This window comes from Etheostoma spectabile, chromosome 22, assembly GCF_008692095.1.
Source record: "Etheostoma spectabile isolate EspeVRDwgs_2016 chromosome 22, UIUC_Espe_1.0, whole genome shotgun sequence".
Lineage (NCBI taxonomy): Eukaryota > Metazoa > Chordata > Actinopteri > Perciformes > Percidae > Etheostoma > Etheostoma spectabile.
In genome coordinates this window covers 16695675-16702615 of record NC_045754.1, presented here as the reverse complement: position 1 = coordinate 16702615, position 6941 = coordinate 16695675, and the positions used below count along the sequence as shown (strand labels likewise).

General features: G+C 42.4%; 1 protein-coding gene across 1 annotated transcript in view; it reads left to right on the top strand.

Moving 5' to 3' along the window:
• Window positions 1–6941, top strand: part of ctnnd2a (catenin (cadherin-associated protein), delta 2a) — a 147969-nt gene that overhangs the window by 29705 nt on the left and 111323 nt on the right.

Sequence of the window (6941 nt, the reverse complement as noted above, 5' to 3'; positions counted from 1 at the left end):
TGTGTGTGTGTGTGTGTGTGTGTGTGTGTGTGTGTGTGTGTGTGTGTACGCAAGCCTGTCCTCCACTGCTTCCAGCTCAGAAACATCAAGAGCTGTGTGTTGGCCAGGAGGCTCTCCTAGGGATAAACAGAGGGAGAAACTAATCCTTACTCTCCTCCACATTCAAGCAGTGTGTTTTTGTGTGTGTGTGTGTTTGTGCATATTTGCTTCATCCCTGGCTGAAGTAGGCAAGGTTGGATGTGCATGATGTTGTATGACCTTAACGCATTAGAAAAATATGTGTTACAGGCATGCAATGTTTAGTCCATGTCAATCACTTGCATATTTAGAAATCCATCTGTGTGTGGTTGTTTGTGTGTGTGTGTGTGTGTGTGAGTGAGTGAGAGAGAGAGATAGACACTGTGCTGAGGGGTTTTGTGTAATCGTGCTGAGCGCCAGAGCGTGTCGAGAGAAAGGACATGTCCTCAGCTCTGATCACATAGTCTACTACAACCACAATAGAGGGAGAGAGATAGAGAGACAGACGGGTGTTAGGGAAGAAAGGGGGGGAGAAAACATGAAATGAATGGGAGAGAGAATGAAAAACATGGAAGCAGAGAGGGAGTGAACTATAGCAAAAGAAGGATTGAAAGGGAAGGTTCCATCAAAGATGGATGGAGGTATAGACTGAGATGGACATATCTAGAGGGGGAAATAAAAAAGGAGAAAAGAGCAAGGGAGTGATGAGGAAGAAAGAGTGACAGAGACAGAGTATGGTTGAAAGAAATACAGGCAGAGATGAAAGCATGAGAAGGGAGGACGGACATGGAAAGCTCGGAGGATTGGTTTGATCCCCCTCTAGTTTTTCCCCCCTATCGCTCTTCCTCCCTCCCTGTTTTCCTCCATCTCCCTCTTCTCAGCAGCCCACAGAAAAAGTCTGTCCCGCTCTCAGCTAGCCAGCCCCTCAGCCTGCTGGCTAATTGCAGAGGTATCACTGTGTCAAATGACTAATAGAGTTTCCCTTCCCGTCACTAATCTGCCAGCCAGAGCACAGCCTCGATTTGTTTACTCTACACTGAAGCAAGGGAATACTAAGACACACCCGCCCTTTTATTTCCTCTCCCAACACAATTTCACGCCGCCAGAGCGTTAGGTGTGTCTGTTTGTATGCACATGGCACATTTCATGATTTGTTAAATTTTTCATGAAACAGCACACTGAGTTTGCCTCGTGCTGGTCTTTTAATTCATGAAAGACACACATGCTCATACACATAAATTTGTCTTACTACAGAAAGAGGACCTTTTACTTAACTTTTAAAATACATTCTTAGCTCTAAACCCTTATATAGTGTGATTATAATCTTAAACTTTATTCCTAACTGACACAATGTCCTGGTCAAAAATGCTATGATTCCAGAAGTCGAAAACCCTGGTTCTCACAAGGACAGGAATACAAGAATACACACACACACACACACACACACACACACACACACACGAAATACGTACACCATGCCACACATGCATGCATAAACAGACACCCACATGCCGATTCTTTGCCAGGCATTATTAGCCTTAAAGGTCAAGTCATCAGTCAGAACACACCATTACCAGAAGATAAATTCAGCATCACTCCATTTACTTAAGGTAGGAGGAGAAGAAAGGGAGAGCAGACAGCCAGATTGAGGGAATAGGAAAATGGAATGCATAAAGAAGTGTGGGGAAGCTGAATACAAAGTAAGATAATATGAAATCAAAAGAACTGGCTAAAACAGTAATTTGGCAGCACATGTTTGGGGGGATTTATCTGTCTTTATGTTCCCAACCATCTCTCTCTATCATTCGTGCTTTCTTTCTCGTTCCCCTCCTTTTCAGCTTGTACCCGAGGTTATCCCTCGGTGGTCACAACACAGGCTATGGAATTTGTGTTTTCCTTCTCTTTTTTCCCCCCACTATTCTCTAAACCTGCCTTTTGCTCTGAGGTTTGTCCTATTTGGGTGTCAAGTGTCAAGGTGAGCGCACACTGACTCTAGTGTTGTTAGCCTAAAGCCCTGGCTAATAATGGGACGTTCAGAGGGGCAGCCACATCACAGACACTATTCAAAGATTAGAGAAAAGACTGGGATTTGCTTCTGATGAGAGTAACTCTGGTTCATTACCCTCCTATACCCTCTGTTCTACGCGGCTGTACTGTCGCTAACTCCACCGCCTCCTATTTCCTCCCTCTTCCCCTCTGCTTTGACTCTTTTTTTGTTTCTCTCTTTTCCCAGGCTCACTTACTATTTTCTCTTCCCCAGTTTTTGGATATTTGTCAAATTTGGGGCATCAGTAGAAAAGCTCATGCAGACTTTAGCCTCGTGGGCATTGCATGGCAGAGTCTGAACGTTAAATGTTTCACTGTCTGGCTGGCTAAGGATTTTTGTTAACCTGATTTAAGATTTAGAAAATAAAAAAAGATGCAAATGTGGTTACGTCACCCAAAAGGTTCCTCGTGCCTCTGGTGGGCCGACTAATGGAGTTTACCAGACTTGGTGAGAAGAATTTGAATATGAGATTTGCTTCATGCACTAAATCGGTGCACTAAAGGAGAGAGAAGGAGGGAGAGGGAGAGGGAGAGGGATATAAGAGGGCTTGGAAGGTCAAGTAAATACCACCACTCAAGACATGGCTAAAGAGCAACTTTGTTGGTGACATAACAATGAGACACTTCAGCACACATTCACATTTACACAACGTCCATTCCTTTGTTAATTTGATGTATGAAGCAGCTTATAAAATGTGTAAATGTGGGTTTTTTGTGTAAGTTTTGAGTGTGTGTGCATTTCCCCATCCTGACATTCTTTTAATGGCAAAATCTCTTTATAAGAGGTTGTTCATTGGCCTGTGTTAAAGCCCCAGTCAAACTCATTGCCACATATTGATTTCAAGGCTCTGTGATTCATCACATAATCTGTGTTTGCATGTGTGTACATGTGTGTTTATGTGTACACATACCTTGGTTTTAATGACCCTCCCCCCCACCGTCTGTCTCAGTGTTTTTACAACCAGAGATACGAGGCCCCCAGACTCACATTAACACCATGATATATCACAGATCCGCTGCTTCAATACGACAGGGAGGGAAGGTGACAGCTACTGTGCCCCTGCAGGCTGCTTACCTCCCCTGAGCAAATCCCCATTCAATTTCCATCTCACTCTAAAGAGAGATAGCTTGTGTTTCACTTTTTTATTTTATGCATTTTTTAGCCCTTATTGCACACTAGGCAGATGTCTCATTGTTTGTAAAAAGTTCCAACCATCCTCCAGCTACTCGCAAATAGGCTTATGAGCAAAGTTTTCGTTTCTCATTGCATGGGAATGGCAGGCTAGTTAACGAACCCTACAAACCAGGGGACGTGCACAGGTACAGGCTATTGTTGCCCGAGCAACTGCCTGTTTGCCCTGATTGGATTAGCTGCCCCTCTGGCAAAAGAGCAAATTAAATGAAATGAAATAAACTTTTCTTTCTTTCTTTTTTTTGTGATCACTTTTTTTTTAAAGAGCTAAATAAAAATGCAAAACATTGGTCCAGATGACAACATACAGAAAAGTAAACCACGTACACTGAAGAAGGCACAGTGCACCCCCTCCACAGTCCCTCCCCTCAATCTACTGCTTTATTCCAAAACAAAGAGAAGAAATACAGGAAGGAGGGAGACACAGCAAAAACACAACAGCAAGAATGATGCCCGCAGCTCACAGACACATAGAAACAGACACAGACAAACACACAAACAAACAAAAAAGAGACATTTACAGGGAGACCGGCACAAGACAAAAGGTACCAAACACACACACAGACAGAGGTGAGAAGGCCTCAGCACAAATCTTCAAGGATCCAGCAATAATGAGCCAAGTGCCCAAAGTCTTTCCTGGGGCTCCACCTATGCAAGCCGTAGAGAGCGCCATACACACGACATCCAGAAAGGAAAGGGTCCAAGTACGAATAGACAAGTCATGGGGTTGTTTCCAACAGGTTGCAATCATTCTCTGTGTCGCTAAGTCAGCAGGATCATTTATATGAAGTAGTGCAGACTTGGACCAGTTAATTTTAAAGCCTGATTAGCTTCCATGCTCCTCGCATAATGACAGAAGGCGAGGAAGAGACTGAGAGGGGTTTTCCAAAAAGCAAATAGTGAGAGGCAATGCTGTGTATTACAAATGTATATTATAATTGATATTGATTGGTGAATAGCTTGTGCCAGAGGCTCTAGATAGAGGACAAATAGTGTAGGACTGCAGGACTCAAGGGGCAGCATGGCGTGAAGATCTAGAAACTGGAAACAAAGAGGAGGTAGTGTGTCCGGTTAAGACTTGGGCTGAGGCGTTAGAACACAAAACTTTTAATCATACCAAAAAAAGTGTTACTGAAGCCCATCTCCTCTCAGACTGACCATAGAAATGACCACTCAAGTACAGTGTGCCAAAGGTTTTGATTGCGTCAAGAGAGATAAGTGATATTGGGGTCTTACTGTCTTCTGCTGCATCAACAATGTGAAGAAGGTGTCTAACATTATCTGCTGCTAGTCTTGTTTTTATGAATTCTGTTTGGTCAGAGTTCACTAATTTTGACTTACGGGACTCCAAACAATGGGCTAAGAGCTTTGCAAAGATTTTTAATTCACAGTTAAGCAGGTTCCGAGATCGATAGCTAGAGCACTCTGTATGACCCTTATCCTTTTCAAGAGTAAGAAGAGCAGGACTGCAAATTTGCTCTTCTCAATAAAGGAGTTAATAATGTCCAGAACGATTGTGCCCATTTTTCCCGAAAATGTTGCGTACAATTCTGGGGGGATCCCATCAAACTCCGGGGATTTTTTCCCTTTTGCATATTCTGTCCTGCCACACTTAATTCTTTTAAAGTGATCAATTTGACTAAGTTAGCTGATTCCTCTGCTGATAATTTAGGCAAGTCAAGCTGATTCAACCAGCTGTCACAGTGGGTGTTGTCTAAAGTAACCTCTGATTCATACAAATTGGAATAAAATATCCGAAAGGAATTATTTATTTCAACAGGGTCAGTTCTAATATTACAATATGAAGATTTAATAGCGGGAAAATCTGCAAAATGGCCACAGGACCTTATTCTTATGGCACGTAGATGACAAGGTCTAGCAACTTGAAAGTAATAGCGCTGTGTCGTTGAATTAGAAATTTAGATTTATGTTTCAGAATTTTGTTTATTTCTTTCTTAACTGGTGATTGTTCTAAAGCTATTTGGTCAGTAAAAGTAGTTTTCAACAATGAGTCTAACCTGGTGAACTCAGCTTCAAAGTTTTGTAGTTGAAGTGATCTAGCTTTGCGCACAGTAGAGCAAAATAGTATGGTATTGCTCCTAATAAAACCTTTTATTACATCTCACAATATCCTGGGGCCTTCCACAGAGCCATTCTGCTATAAACTGAGTGATGTAGGATTCATTTTTTAGTAAAGAAATATTAAAGTGCCATCTAGCAGCACGTTGAGATTAGCCAAGGGTCAGCCAAGGGTCGTGGAGCGTAGGACCCCATTATGGTCAGACAATGCCATGGGAAGTGACGCTGCTTTATCAATTGAATGAAATAATGGAGGTGATGCAAAAAGAAAATCTATTCTGGAAAAAGATGTCTGTCTACCAGGATTAATTGCACGCAAATATCTACAAGCCCCAAGTTGCTGCCCCATAATTTCAAAGCATTTGTGGCTTGCGCCTGAACCCCAGTGACCTTTGCGTTCAACAGATCAGTATCTGGGTCCCACACAGCATTGACGTTCGTACCAACAACAAAAGAACAGAAAGAACAGTCCGTCAACTCCAGCATTTGATTGGTGAGCGTACCATAGAAACTGCCATCAAAAAGGTTAGGCGGATAAGCTGACACAAATGCAATTTTCCTAAGACTATACTCTATTGTAAAAATCACAATTCTTCCTGTATTGTCTGACCCAGATTACTAAACTTTAGTGGAAGATTCCATTTGACAAAAATAGCCATTCCTTTGGTTTTAGAACGCTAATATGTAAAGTAGTCTAGTAGTAGTAGTGTGATTAAGATTGGACACGGTACAGCAAAACGGAACAGCAACCGCAACTGGTTCCTCACTAGATTGACATTAAAATGAAAAATTGGAAACAAAAAACACAAAATAGCTAGCACATTGGAAAGCAGACTAAGGTGGCCTTATTAACCTAAGGAACGTAGGCTATATTAAACAAGACAGATATGTCATTCAAAACCACAGTCTCTGTAATCATATCAGATAATGCAATAAAACTAGAACACATCAAGAGAGTAAGACAAACCAAGAGTCTATGTTCATCAGGCAGTTGTTTTAATCCTGATCTTCTTTCACAATGTTCTCCGCGATAGAGTCCGAGGCGCCGGTAGTCTCCGTGGCAAAAAGAGGACGGGACGCAGCCCGTCCCATGTAATCTTCAGCATCCTTAGCAGAGGTGAAAGATCTGTAATGGGAGCCTTCCTTGATCTCCAGTGTTGCCGGGTAGAGCAGGAAAAAATCCAGACCTTTGATTCGTGCTGAATCCAGGTTTGAAATAAGGATTGGTGCCGCTTGATTGTGAAGTTGCTGTAGTCTGGGGAAAAGTAAATCTTTCCTCCTCCGACCATGGGCGGAGATTTCCACGCAGCCTGTAGGATCGCCTGCCTAGTTGTATAGCGAAGGGCGTTGAAAATCAAGGTGCGTTTAGTAGTGGTGTTCTTCTTTGGGCTATCACTGCCAATTTCACGAGCCACTTAGGCGGGGAGCGTGTGAGATATAAAACAACAACTAAATTCTTCTTAAGGCATTTATGGTTGCTCCACATTTAATACTATACTTGGCTGAGAATTGCTTATTGCGATTATTGCGCAGTCTTCTCTGCTTCTCTTCATAGTTGTCAGATTCATCTACCAACCCTTAAGAACTGGCTCAGGTTTGCCTTGCA